This window comes from Dreissena polymorpha, chromosome 5, assembly GCF_020536995.1.
Source record: "Dreissena polymorpha isolate Duluth1 chromosome 5, UMN_Dpol_1.0, whole genome shotgun sequence".
Classification (NCBI taxonomy): domain Eukaryota; kingdom Metazoa; phylum Mollusca; class Bivalvia; order Myida; family Dreissenidae; genus Dreissena; species Dreissena polymorpha.
In genome coordinates this window covers 7,538,809-7,554,849 of record NC_068359.1, presented here as the reverse complement: position 1 = coordinate 7,554,849, position 16,041 = coordinate 7,538,809, and the positions used below count along the sequence as shown (strand labels likewise).

General features: G+C 35.8%; 1 protein-coding gene and 1 long non-coding RNA gene across 2 annotated transcripts in view; both read left to right on the top strand.

The window, feature by feature from the left end:
• The window catches only part of LOC127831688 (26S proteasome non-ATPase regulatory subunit 6-like), a 42,331-nt gene that overhangs the window by 5,529 nt on the left and 20,761 nt on the right, over positions 1-16,041 (top strand).
• LOC127831692 (uncharacterized) lies at positions 11,054-12,279 on the top strand. Its single transcript, XR_008026456.1, has 2 exons — positions 11,054-11,151; positions 11,993-12,279. It is a non-coding gene; the product is annotated as an uncharacterized LOC127831692 (long non-coding RNA).

Genomic DNA, 16,041 nt, shown 5'->3' with positions numbered 1-16,041 from the left:
AATAGCATTTTTTTGTGGGTAAAAAACAACTTAATTATCACCTTTTAATTTCAAACGATAATCGGCAAAAAGGGGTAAAATCGTCGAAATAGAACTAATTGTTATCATCATTTATTCAGATTGATAGTCGGGAGAAAGGTGTTAAGTAATCAGTTTAGAAATAATTTATTTATTGGTACGCTTCTTTTGATTTGTTAATCTTTAAATATGACGTTTGCCATCGGCCGCTATATTGTTGGCAGACGACAAGATCAACTGACTGTGTATTCCAAGTGTTCAGTGTCTGGGCATTAATGACCCAATATTATGTGTGAGCAAACTTATTACTGATTGGCCAGCTACCACATGCGCTTCAATAACAATAAAAATGATATGCGGATAACGTAGACAAGTTTATTGAGATTCGCCGAAAACTAAGCATTCCGATTTTTTTCGAATTTTGGGCAAAAAAAAGATAAGGACCGGCGGCACAAAGTTAGGTAGGGTCGGGCCACCGGAAACAAACAATTACTTTTGTTACGCCTAATTCAATGTTACAAATCTGAGAAAATGAATAACTTTATTGAAATAATCATGAACACAAATGTTTCATTACCTGCTTTTCTCAGTTTTAATTCATGTATAGTATCACAGAATACTAAGCAGTGAAATATTTCGTGTATTTTAATAATCTACATGGGGTAAAGACATATGGTCCGTATGGTCCACACAATCTGGGATGTATGGTCTGGGCCGTATGGTCCATGGTTGTATGGTCCGTATACTGGTATATTGTTTTTGGCCTGTCTGTCATTCTGTCACTCTGCCATTCTGTCCCAAAACTTTAACCTTGGTCATAACTTTTGCAATATTGAAGATAACAACTTCATATTTGGCATGCATGTGTATCTCATGGAGCTGCACATTTTGAGTGGTGAAAGGTCAAGGTCATCCGTCAAGGTCAAAGGTAAAATATATGGCTTCAAAGCGGCGTAGTAGGGGGCATTGTGTTTCTGACAAACACATCCCTTTTTTTCCATACATGTAGGTAAATTACTTCTACAACATTGAATATGTACATTTTATTCTATTCTTGATTGGTAGAATAAATACTTATCCTTCTGCATATACACATTGAATTGCTGTAAATGCACACATCTGTCTTAAAATTACTATAATATAGTTCATGTACATGAAACAATAATATATAAATTGTGGAAATTTTACTCATATTCTTAAAAATATATATATTCATATTATTAATACACTTTCCCTTATAATTTATAACCAAAATTCAGAAGAGGTTGCTTAGGAACAGAACTCTTTTTATGCCCCCCTTCGAAGAAGAGGGGGTATATTGTTTTGCTCATGTCGGTAGGTCGGTCCGTCCGTCCACCAAATGGTTTCTGGATGATAACTCAAGAACGCTTACCCCTATTGATTTTAAGGTCACTAGGTCAAAGGTCAAGGTCACAGTGACTAGAACCAGTAAAATGGTTTCCGGATGATAACTCAAGAACGCTTACGCCTAGGATCATGAAACTTCATAGGTGCATTGATCATGACTCGCAGATGACCCCTATTGATTTTTAGGTCACTAGGTCAAAGGTCAAGGTCACGGTGACTCGACACATAAAAATGGTTTCCGGATGATAACTCAAGAACGCTTATGCCTAGGATCATGAAACTTCATAGGTACATTGATCATGACTCGCAGATGACCCCTAATGATTTTAAGGTCACTAGGTCAAAGGTCAAGGTCACGGTGACTAGAACCAGTAAAATGGTTTACGGATGATAACTCAAGAACGCTTACGCCTAGGATCATGAAGCTTCATAGGTACATTGATCATGACTTGCAGATGACCCCTATTGATTTTCAGAGAACTAGGTCAAAGGTCAAGGTCAGGGTGACTTGACACAGTAAAATGGTTTCCGGATGATAACTCAAGAACGCTTACGCCTAGGATCATGAAACTTTATAGGTGCATTGATCATGACTCGCAGATGACCCCTATTGATTTTCAGGTCACTTGGTCAAAGGTCAAGGTAACGGTGACTCTACACAGTAAAATGGTTTCTGGATGATAACTCAAGAAAGCTTACGCCTAGGATCATGAAACTTCATAGGTACATTGATCATGACTCACAAATGACCCCTATTGATTTTCAGGTCACTAGGTCAAAGGTCAAGGTCACGGTGACTTGACACAGTAAAATGGTTTCCGGATGATAACTCAAGAAAGCTTACACCTAGGATCATGAAACTTCATAGGTACATTGATCATGACTGGCAGATGACCCCTATTGATTTTCAGGTCAAAGGTCAAGGTCACAGTGACAAAAAACGTATTCACACAATGGCTGCCACTACAACTGACGGCCCATATGGGGGGCATGCATGTTTTACAAACAGCCCTTGTAAAGAGTTGGGTTGCAGTGTTTTGGTGGATATGGTGTCAACCTAGCAAGTGGTAGGTCACGGGTTTGATCCCCACTGTGGGAGCGTTCTTTAGATTTCCCCCATTGACAACAAGTACTGGTTCTAGTTCCAGGACTTGAGATCGTTTCAAATAAGCCTTAGGCTTTTTATGGAATCAAGGTAAAATAAATACGTTTAAATTAACTCTTTTTAATCTGAATATTGTATATATAATACCAATAAGTGTATACTCATTATTCAATCCACAGATATGGCTCCATTTTACACAGAACTGTGTAAAGAGCTGGGGTGGAGTGTAGACAAGCCTCTTCTTGACAAAATGAAGAACGCTAACACAGCACAGCTGAAAAAACTGGATGATGCTGTTGCTGATGCAGAGAAAAATCTTGGAGAGTCAGAAATTCGCGAGAACATGCTGAAAAAGGCAGAATACTTGTGTAGTATTGGTGATAAGGTAAATATTTTTTGTATTGTGAATACAGTCAAACATGACTTAGTGGCCACCTGAGAACAACAGTCACCTGCATACAGCAGTCAGTCTGAATTTTCCCCTTCAAAAATCCTTCTACATTACACCGGAGAATAACTGTCTCCTGCCTAAAACTGACAACGGACAGTATAATTCTCTCTTAAAGCAATTTTTCACCTGACTTAGTGGCCACTTAAGAATGACAGGCACTTGCATACAGCTGTCAGTCTTGATACCCCCAGGAGTTCTGAAATATTTTAAGAGTCTACTTGTCCACGAACAAGTTGGACCCACAAATTCACTTGTCCGTACTATAGAAGTACTTGTCCGTACTTTTAAGATAGATAAAGGAAAAGATCATCACTAATTAAACAAATAATACAAACATAAACTTTTGTTCGCTGCATGTCGGTAGAACATGTATGCTGCCATTTGCAATGTACCAGAAATGTTATCTTATGCGTGATTGGCTATTGCTTTCTACACGTGGACCTGTTTACAACATGAAATAATTATTATCGGAAAATTACCTACCTTGCAGTTGTGCCAGTCCGCAGATTAATCATTAGCTATTTATATAAACTTTCGTTTTTGATTATCGGAAAATGGAGTAGTTTTGTTCTCAAGAAATGTTTACCACCAAAATTTTACTTGTCCCCGGACAAGCCAGCTTTGAAAAACTGCTTGTCCAGAAGGGGAACTTGATGACTTGGACAACTCAAAAACTGCTTGTCCGGAAGGGGAACTTGATGACTTGGACAACTCAGAAACTGCTTGTCCGGAAGGGGAACTTGATGACTTGGACAACTCAGAAACTGCTTGTCCGGAAGGGGAACTTGATGATTTGGACAACTCAGACAGCTTATTTCAGAACCCCTGACCCCCTTATGAAAATCCTTCTATATTACTCCTGAAAATAACTGTCACTTGTCTAAAACGGCCAATGGAAGTATATTTCACGCTTAAAGCAATTTTCTACCTGTGTAAATCGGTCACAAGTCATTTGTTTCAAGGTTCGAAAAGTAAGCACTCAAATCAATCTGCTTTATTGTCTCTTATTTCGGACATGTCGCCAAAGCATTTGCGCATGACAAAATCAATACCTGGTAGGTCTTTATCGCTGATAAGATGTCAACAATGACAAATTGCTAGTCAGTGTTGTTGCAGGCAATATAAAAGATTTATAAGCAATCATCCATTATGTCAAAACAGTAATTGAATTGCAACTTTTGTAACAAACTTTCATCGTTTATGAAAATAGATTTCGTTCATGTAAAACTCCTGTTCAATTTCCAGGGATGAAGCTTACACCACTTGTTATATGCAAGTCCAGAAACCTGAGGTGTATTTGTGTGTGATTTTTTAATGAAAATGCTGAAAATGTGTATTTGATTTTTTACTCCCAAATACTTTTAAATTGATAACTAAGTGTTGTCAAGTTGTCAATATTATATTTCCTTTAGGTTCAAGCTATAGAGCTGCATAGGGAAAGTAATGTTGCATTTTATTTATAAAATAAAAAAAAATAAAAAAATAAATATTTTTGTGGAAAACTTTCATTGGGAATTTTTTTCACAGTAATTTGGAAATGTGTAGTTTTTTCCCAATTGGGAAAGTAACATTTTCCAGTACTTTATAAAGGAGGAAAAAACCCGCTGCTTCATACAAAGCTTTGATACTAACTTACATGGATATTATCTATGAATAATCTCAACACAATCACATCACCCTACCTTGTTTTGACCTCAACACCGACCTTGTTTTGAGCTTATTCAGAAGGTCAAATTTCTTGGTTATCCCAAAGTGACAGTTTGTTTAACGGTTTAACATCAATTCTACTTACTAAATGCAGTTGAATTCACATCACATGACCTCATTTTGACCTTGACATTGACCTCATTTCCAACTAAGACTTTCTCAAATGGGCCAATCAATCAACACTGACATTGTGTACAACTCAAATGGGCCAATCAATCAAGACTGGCATTGTGTACAACTGGGGCATCAGTGCTGTAAAACTTACTCAAATGGGCCAATCAATCAAGACTGGCATTGTGTACAACTGGGTCATCAGTGCTTATTGAAGGAAACATTTGGTTTTTCTTTTATTTTACTGATTTGAAGTAGACATAGAGGCCATTTTCTGATAAAACTGTTTTTTATTGCATTAGTTGCATGCTTATTTAAGAATGGTTTCATATACTGTTGTATTTTAGTATAATGTAAGAGTTATTGTGCCACAGGAAGCGTGTCTGACCCAGTTCCGTCTCACCCAGGAGAAAACAGTGACCCTGGGTTACAGACTGGACCTTGTGTTCCACCTGATACGCATTGGGCTGTTCTACATGGACCATGATCTCATTACCAGAAACCTAGAGAAGGCTCAGACGTATGTTCAGTGTTTAAATTGCCTGCTCCTCGACTTTGTTTAGCTGATTTTATAGCTGTTATTTCGCCAATATCAAACACATCTTCTTTTTTTTCGGAAATACTGTCCTAACTGCGTAAGTAGTGCAAGTGGTTTGACATTGTGATGTTTGAACATAAGAGGTGTTCAATGTACAATTAAAGCTACAGTGTGTTTTTTTTCACCATTTTGGGAATGGGTCCGGGTCCATTTGGATTGGAAAAAATTGCAGCGTTTTGACTTACTTTGGGAAATTAGTGTTGTTGTTTTGCTAAAAAATGCTTCAAAATTGAGAATATCAGTGTTTTCAGTATTATATATTTACTAAGGTTGTACCTATATGGATCGGAGTTGAATAAAATATTCAGTTCTAAAAAAATATATATTTTGGAAATGGGGCCGATTACTGGACCCGATTTTGAATGAAAAAAAACACTGAGCTATTTGTTAAAACTTTTTTATTGATTTGCTTTGGTTGACAAATTCATTTTTATGTAGTATGTGCAATAATTACAAAAATAATATTGCTCAAGATATTGTTCTTCCCACTTTAAGGTAAATTGACGCTTCAATACAAATTGTCATGAGAACATGTCATCTTCCAAAATAATGGATACAAACTTTCATGCTCTCACTACTTTTGGACTTCTCAGAATCTACTTAAAACTGCACGCTACGAAACCTGACCAGTCTGAAAGCAGTTAGACTCCTAACAGAAGAACTTATTATCTGATTACATCGCATGACTTAAAATATGTAGAATTAGGCTGAATACCACAGGTTTGTGGATTCTTAACTGAGCAAAGAAGTAGTAAAAATGTAAAAATCATGTAAATGAATTTTATTTCATTGATAGTTTAATAGACGAGGGAGGAGACTGGGACCGCAGGAACCGTCTCAAGGTGTACCGGGGTGTGTACTGCATGTCTGTACGAGACTTCAAGCAGGCTGCCACCCTGTTCCTTGATACAGTAGCCACATTCACCTCATATGAGCTCATGGACTACCAGACCTTTGTCACATACACCGTCCTCAGTAGCAGCATTGCTCTAGAGAGGCCAAAACTGCGGGAAAAGGTGAGTCACAACACATACACCATCCTCTGTAGTAGCATTGCTCTAGAGAGGCCAAAACTGCGGGAAAAGGTGAGTCACAACAGGTTTGTGTGTACCTACCCCGCAATTTTGTTCAGTGTTAAGTTGACCTACTCAGCAATTTTGTTCTGTGTTAAGTTGGCCTACTCAGCAATTTTGTTCAGCGTTAAGTTGACTATTTGACATGATTATTGTAATGTGAGTTGGCTGCCTATTTCACATGATTCTTGTAGTGTGAGTTTGCTGCCTATTTCACATGATTATTGTAGTGTGAGTTGGCTGCCTATTTCACATGATTCTTGTAGTGTGTGTTGGCTGCCTATTTCACATGATTCTTGAAGTGTGGGTTGGCTGCCTTTTTCACATGATAATTGTAGTGTGAGTTGGCTGCCTATTTCACATGATTCTTGAAGTGTGATTTGGCTGCCTATTTCACATGATTCTTGTAGTGTGAGTTGGCTGCATATTTCACATGATTATTGTAGTGTGAGTTGGCTTCCTATTTCACATGCTTCTTGTAGTGTGAGTTGGCTGCCTATTTCACATGATTCTTGTAGTGTGAGTTTGCTGCCTACTGTGAAACCATTATTAATCGTCAGGCATTAATTTTAATAAATTTCGTCAGTCGACCGATCGGCGAATTTAAGATCCTAACGAACAATCATGCTCTATGTTTGAACAAAAACAAACACTAAGTTGAACAATATTTTAAAACTTTACCGTATACATTAGGCATTAAATTCCAACATAATCCATGCACACATTCACTGCTGTTTCGTAATCAAGATTAATCCGGTTTTGACACAAAGGGATGTAGATTACACAATGTACTTAACTGACACGTTACACTTCTTTAAAACGCGTGTGCAGTACAGCTGTATCGAATGCGTTGATTTCGTTTATGTAGAATGGTAATGAATAAGCGCTTATTGTTTATAACTTTATTACCCATTAGGTGCATTGTGTTTTTCAGGGGTGTTGCATATTAGCCATCACGCAGAGAATGCCGATGAAAGACAATAAACCAAATGAAAAGATGACGATGTGTGATCAACATGCGTATTTATCACAAATTGATAAAGAATATTTTAATTGCTGTTTGTTGTTTGATTGTTTGCCCATAACCACACTTATTACTATTTTATATGTATCAATTTATTTATTTTTAAACTATTGACATTATTGATTTATTTACCGGTAGTTTACTTTTTAAGAACAAACACACACATAGAGTTTATAATTTAATGTTGATATCAGAATAAAAAAGCATTTTATTTGAAAAAAAACCCAGTGACATTTGAGACCAATTACTGTTCTTAAAATTATCAAAAATGTACGATGCAAAACGCTTGAAACTTTATTGAAAAGTGACAAAATAATTTCCTTACACTAGTTATAACCAATATTGTTCGCACCTTCCCTAATTGGTGCCGATAAAGGTACGATTGTTATCAGTATGGCAATTATAATTATAGAATAAGATTAATTGGCAATTGGCTTCGTTGTTACAAACACTCGTTAACGGGTATTCGATCCCACTTGTCCGCTAATCATAACAATGAACGTGTGAATGGCATACATTAAGAGGGTCCATTACTGTCCCTTGAAAACAAAACTAGTTAATTGGCATGTGACAAACAGGCCCCACCTCCTGCAGTGATTCTCAAGTGTGCTCCCGCATTCGTACCACGATTTTCGCAACTTCGATTGATCGCGAATATGTATTACACACAAATCGGATATTGACTGACGCATTTTTTTAAAATTCAAAATCAGAAATCGGCGAATTTAAGTGCTGACGAAATCGTCATTTTAATAAAAATGACGAAATTTTGTGCTGTCGAAAATAATGGTTTCACAGTATTTCACATGATAATTGTAGTGTGAGTTGGCTGCCTATTTCACATGATTTTTGTAGTGTGAGTTGGCTGCCTATTTCACATGATTCTTGTAGTGTGAGTTGGCTGCCTATTTCACATGATAATTGTAGTGTGAGTTGGCTGCCTATTTCACATGATTTTTGTAGTGTGAGTTGGCTGCCTATTTCACATGATTCTTGTAGTGTGAGTTGGCTGCCTATTTCACATGATAATTGTAGTGTGAGTTGGCTGCTTATTTCACATGATTCTTGTAGTGTGAGTTGGCTGCCTATTTCACATGATAATTGTAGTGTGAGTTGGCTGCCTATTTCACATGATTTTTGTAGTGTGAGTTGGCTGCCTATTTCACATGATTCTTGTAGTGTGAGTTGGCTGCCTATTTCACATGATAATTGTAGTGTGAGTTGGCTGCCTATTTCACATGATTCTTGTAGTGTGAGTTGGCTGCCTATTTCACATGATTTTTGTAGTGGGAGTTGGCTGCTTATTTCACATGATTCTTGTAGAGGGAGTTGGCTGCCTATTTCACATGATTCTTGTAGTCTGAGTTTGCTGCCTATTTTAGGTAGTGAAAGGAGCCGAGATCCTGGAAGTGTTACACAGCCTGCCCAAGATACGCTCCTACCTGTTCTCTCTGTACGATACACACTACGGAGAGTTCTTCAGATCACTGGGTATGAATAGTGAATATTGGTTGAATGTTGAATACAGAGAAAGTTTATCATGTGGTGTTATTTACCTGCCATCCAAGGGTTAGGTGTCAGTAAGAAGCCATGTATGTACTTAATCTTGCCACTTACCATTTTTTCCCTTTGATATTAACCAAATTATACAAGGTTGCCGTGGTGTAGTGGATATGGTGTCTTCCTAGCAATCGGGAGGTCACTGGTCGATCCCAACTGTGGGAGCGTTCTTTAAATCTCCCCCATAGACACCAAGGAAACGGACTCGAGAGCGTTTCATATAAGCCTTAGGCTTGTTATGCAATCGAGCTTTAATAAATAGGTTTAAAAAAAATAATTATACAACTAAACATATACTCTATTGAATGGTTGCTTTTCAAGGTTTCATTTAATTTTAATTTTAAAAGATTATTTTAATTCACATGGATATTTAATGCTACTGATCTTATATACAAGAAATACATTATGACCCACTAATCCAATGAAAAATGAGTATTCTGTATGAGACTTAACTAACCTGACTTGCTGTACAGCCCAGGTAGAGGAGATGATGAAGTTTGACCGGCTACTTGAGTCCTCACTACCGCTACTATGTACGTGAGATGAGGATTGTGGCTTACAACCAGCTACTAGAGTCCTACAGCAGTCTTACCCTTGAATACATGGCCAACGCCTTTGGAGTCACGATTGCATTTGTTGACCAGTAAGTCAGCATTGAAGCAAATTAGTAAATGCATGTATAGTCAACATTGTGTTTATATATTATCATTCATCAGAAAGCTACTGTCATGCCTTAAAGCAAATTTGTATGCGCCCCCCCCCCCCCCCCCCCCTTCGAAGAAGAAAGGGTATATTGTTTTGCTGCATGTCATATGGTCCGTCTGTCTGTAGACCAGTGCGTTTGCGATCAATAACTTGTCATTGAATTGACCGATTTGCTTTAAACTTGACATGTGCATTGGCCTTGGACAGTATATGACCCCTATTGAAATTGGGGTCACTAGGTCAAAGGTCACTGTCACAATCAGTTTGAAAATGGTTTCCGATCAATAACTCGTCAACGAATAGACCGATTGGCTTGAAACTTCACATGTGCATTTACCTTGGACAGTAGATGACCCCTATTGAAATTGAAGTCACTAGGTCAAAGGTCAAGGTTCCACTGTCATAATAAGTGTGAAAATTGTTTCGGATCAATAACTGGTCAACAATTGATCGATTGTCTTGAATAGTTCTCATGTGCATTGGCCTTGGACAGTAAATTGACCCCTATTGAAATTGGGGCACTAGTGTTCAAAGCACGGTTTGGGGGCATATGTCTCCCACTGCGGTACTCTTGTTTTATATGATCTGCTAGGGGCATATGTCTCCCACTGCGGTACTCTTGTTTTATTATGATCTGCTACTTTATACTACTTTCTTTATACAATATATATGCTGCGTACATAGCAGTAGACCGCATTGTTTTCAAGTATTGTTGATGTCCTTTTTTTTAAAAGGCATCCCCAAAATTATTAACCAGGTTTCCGAAGGAAAAAACTGGTTATTAGATTGGCGAATGCGGGCGGGCTGGCGGGCGGGCGGAACAAGCTTGTCCGGGCCATAACTATGTCGTTCATTGTCAGATTTTAAAATCATTTGGCACATTTGTTCACCATCATTGGATGGTGTGTCGCGCGAAATAATTAACGTCGATATCTCCAAGATCAAGGTCACACTTTGAGTTCAAAGGTCAAAAATGGCCATAAATGAGCTTGTCCTGGCCATAACTATGTCATTCATTGTGAGATTTTAAAATCATTTGGCACATTTGGTTCACCATCATGGGACGGTGTGTCGCACGAAATAATCACGTCAATATCTCCAATGTCAAGGTCGCCACGACTAGAAATAGATTAAAAAAAAAAAAAAACTTACAAAGGGGGTTAATTTGTTTGTTCATTTCAAAAGTTCAGTTTGAGTTTTTCTCCCTTTATCAGATTTTTTTTCACAATGAAAACCTGGTTTTGTGACAATTTTGTCCCTTGTTAATTTTGTTTTAATTTTAAATGTTTTAAATCTTCATTTAAATTAAGTTTTTTCTTACCAGGGAGCTGTCTCGGGTTCATAGCAGCAGGCCGCTTACACTGCAAGATTGACAAGGTTGGAGGCATTGTTGAGACCAACAGACCAGACAGCAAGAACTGGCAGTATCAGGTGAGACATGGCAAAACGCCCACAAACATTAAAAAAACAAACTTTTAACTAAAAAGTTCTACACTTGGATAATATAAATTTATTTCATGCTTTCTTGTGGTTTATAGAGAAATATCAGTGAATTAAAAACTGATATTTCACTGTTTCAAACATTGAAAAATATCGATATTTTTTCACTGTTTTACTGTGAAATAACGTCATTTTTCAACAAAATGACGTCATAAATCAGCAAAATTATCCAGTTGAACTCTTTTACAATGTAAATAACGGTGAAAAAAGCATAAAATAAAATTAAAATTATTTGGATTGGATGGAATAGCGATTTTAATTTACTCGTGATCATAGAAAATATATATTTTCACTCATGGCTGTGCTACTCGTGAAAATATTATTTATATGATCACTCGTGCAATAAAATTGATATTCCATCAAATCCAATAAATATCCTCTATTTCATTTACCCCATGCACTTTTGAACACAAACGTGTTAATAGTTATTACCTTCTAACAAACACAATGGTTTTCATTTAAATCAATGTCATTTACTGCCATTATTAAACCTGATGCTTTTTAATTAATAAGTATTGACTTATTTTTGTTGTACAGGGGCTTGATTTACTGAAAATAATACATTTATTTTTGTGTGAACATTGCTTCAGTGGCAGAATGAGCTCTGACCAGACATGTGCACAGTTCTATGTGTTTTCTATATGCCATGTAAGGCACAAGGCTTTAAATAACTGGTATTTACTGACATACTTATTAATATTTGTGAATTTATTTAAAGCTTTTCTTCTATGGACCATTCAACAAAGATTAATCTCTGCCATTTTACCTTCAGGAGACAATCAAGAAGGGAGATCTATTACTGAATCGTGTGCAGAAACTAAGTCGAGTGATCAACATTTAGTGTCAAAGATGGAATAGCAACTTAGAAATCTGATTTTAAGCGCAAATTTCTTCTGTGCGATGAAAACTGTGGAACATAAGGAAATACTGTCTGTATTCATCAGGAAAAGCAAAACACGCTTGTGTTCCTTTATTTAGAAAGCATTATTGTGTTATTCATGTGAAATTCATTGCTTTCAAATATGGTGAAATTGTTCATTAAACGCAACACATGCAAAATGGTGTCTTTAAAGTTGTTTTTAGCCCGGCTGTTTTCGGAGAAAACCCGAGGTATTGTCATAGCCAGCTCGTCGTCCGCCGTCTGCGTCATGCTAAAAACCTTTACATTTTGTTAAGGTTGTTGAAAATATTTGTAAAATATTTCTTTTTAGCTCACCTGAGCACAACGTGCTCATGGTGAGCTTTGTGATCGCCTTTTGTCCGTCGTGCGTAGTGGCGACCTCAACATTGCCTTGTACACTCTCTAGAGGCCATATTTATTGTCCACATCATTATGAAATTTGGTCAGAAGATTGGTTTCAATAATATCTTAATGAGTTCGAAAATGGTAACGTTTGCTTGAAAAACCATGGCTGCCAAGGGTGGGGGGGGGGGGGCATTTTTCCTTATATAACTATATATGGCTATAGTAAAATCTTGTTAACACTCTAGAGGCAACATTTATTGTCCAATCTTCATGATTATTTGGTCAGAAGATTGGTTTCAATGATATCTTGGATGAGTTCGAAAATGGTTACGTTTGCTTGAAAAACATGGCTGCTGCGAGTCATGATCAATGTACCTATGAAGTTTCATGATCCTAGGCCCAAGCGTTCTTGATGTTATCATCTGACAACCACCTGGTGGACCCGACCGACCGACAGACCGACCGACAGACATGAGCAAAGCAATATACCCCCCTCTTCTTCGAAGGGGGGCATAAACATTAATAGATTAATATATTTGAAGACCTTTTTAAACAATACAAAAATCTGTGAAAAAGTCCATTTAATTACTCAGAATAATAGCTGAGAGCCAAACTAGGCCTGTAAGTCAAATTGAAGAAAAAGCTTGAGTAAACTTGTATTCACTTTTTTGTCAAACTTTGTGAAACTTTCTTAGAACATGTGTTTAAATGATATCTAGATGGAGTAGTTTTTTTTTAATTGTTAAATTTAATTTTTTAAAAGTGAAGGGGTGGGGCACTTTTCCGTATATGACTATTATAAAACCTTGTGAATAGTATAAGGGCTTTTTCTCACCTTAATGTGGTTAAAACCTATACCCCATCAAATTGGAATTTTTAGCGTCGATTTACTTTAATTGGAAATTGAATTATTGTTTGATTTATGACATTTGAATATTATTTTATGAAATCGAAATAAAACAGGAAATGGTTATCATAAACATATTGGTAAAATGATTAATACAACTTAAAAACACTTATTTCTACATTGAATAGCTTCATGTATATTCCCAAACATCTAATGTCAACCATCTATAGAGAATTTTGGATTGGCTTTAGGACAAAAACTTTGTATTGTGAATAAGACCAAATAACGGCTATAAAATCAACCCTGCTATAGACACATTTTTGTCCGATGATTATGAAACTTTGAAGTTACTCTCAGCAGAGTGTGACAATGGTTCTGGTCTGTAAAAAACACGGCCACCAGGGAATGAGTTAGTTTTCCTTGCTATATTAAAAGCTTGTGAAAAGAACAATGAAGTTTCTCAGGTGAGCGCACCAGGGTTTTTTGGCCTCATTTTTTATGAATACAAATAAAGCTTATGTGAACGACTAAGTATAAACAACTGGTAGTGGTCATGTTAATTACATTAATACGTACATACTTAGTCTGTCAAAAAACTTTGTTTGTATTCATAATATTAACCATCTATTCTATAACAATCTGTGTCTGACTTCTTAGTCTAACTTTGCATATATTTTGTTAAAGTGAACTAAATATGAATGCACTAGCTCACCATTATGTGTGTGACCTGTTGAGGTTACAAAGAAATACAACACCAATTTTGTCTATACTTCTATTTTTATTACAATTTAGTAGAATTATTAACTCCTAGACATGAAAACATCACATGAAAAACTAAGTGACAAACCATGTACTTGTAAAAAAACTAATTGACAAGACATGTAATAAAGGGAAACAACTAAATGACAAGCCATGTAAACAAGGGAAACAACTAAATGACAAGCCATGTAAACAAAACACCTTTTCTAGCTAATCTTGTACTGTCTTCTAGCAAGAAACAGCGCTTGAAACTTGTAATCCCACAAATATAAAAAATCTTTTCGGTACCATGAAGCCATATAACTTATGAGCCTTCTTTAAATATGGGCTGATGACACCTTGGAACATTCAATTCACAAAATTATAGTGTTAAAAATAATGAATGTGATGGGACAATCAAATACTCTGTCCTTTTGATGAAGAACAAAACAAATCTGATGGAAAACAACTGTCAAACTTTTTATTTTAATTCCAAATGCACAAAATAAAATAAGTTTTGTATTTGAGTTTATGTGTGAATGAATCTAAAAAGTTTTCTAGTTAATAAAATTGGTAATTGTTACACAAATGTCACTTCTAATAAAATCTAGGACACATCAACCCAACTACTCGATAGAAAAAATATAAAGGTTAGGTGGACTGAATATTCTACCCAAGCCAAACATGATAAACAAGTCAACATAAATTGAAAACAAAAAAGTAAGATGAAAATCTTTCGGTCTTTAAAATAAAACTTCTTGGCAATGAATATTCAAAGCCAAAGTTGAGCTTGACATTTTAGCATCAGCGTAATAGATAAACCCAACTCTAAATTAGCATAACAAATCAAACCCTATAGCAGCGTAACAAATTAAACGCTATAACAGCGTAACAAATCAAACGCTATAGCAGCATAACAAATGAAACGCTATAGCAGTGTAACAAATGAACGCTATAGCAGTGTAACAAATGAAACGCTATAGCAGCGTAACAGATCAACCGGATGCTGATGTTTACAGCTGAATTCTTGACAAGTGGAATAACAATACACCTTCATGATAGTTACAGTATGATTAAAAACATCAATAAAATAATACATGTATAATACAACACACCATCGTTGCAGGCAAGTCTGGTAAAACAAAAAATAATGGTTTTGATTTATATCACCAAGTATTCTAACATTAAAAAAATATAGTAACAAAATATAAATGCAATGCAGAAAACGACTAACACAATGTATCACAGTTTAGTACAAAAATGTCATTACAAATAGACAAAGACGATTACATAAATGTAAATAAATATTTGATAATTTAATTACTATTGTCAAAACCAAAAGAAACTGTGTGTCCGACAGATTACATTAGTTGTATGCTTTTTAAAGGCAGCTCAAAATGTAATAAATGACTTACATAACAGCAAATTAAACCAGAAAATAAATCCCTCGTACCCGATCACTACTTCAATTTCCTCTCAAGTATAATACATACCACACAAATCATTTAATTGTAAAATACATGTATAACAGACATATTACTAAAAACATCAAAAACAAATAATACAAATGTCTTTTGTTTTGATCTCAGTGGTTGTATAGAACCACATTTACTGGTCCTATCAGTGGCAATGTTGATTTCAGAACATGCAAGATATGTAATAAGTAAAACAGTTAAATGAGACAACTATTCAAATTATATACAATTATCACAGTAAAACGTTTATATGAACATAACACTGGTAATATTAAAAGATTCTTTTATCTCAATATGTAAACCAAAATAAAAATCACAGGACTGAAGATGGTCAGGTCTATATCACCAAAATGTTTTCTATTTGCCCATTAACAATTTTAGGATTAATTCATATTATACAATAAAGCAGACCACAACATCTTCACAATATTTGTTTAATATTTTGTCCTCAAGATGGTCATTATTTATTGTTACATTTTTGGGGATCTTGAAATAAACATTATTGCCTATGATTT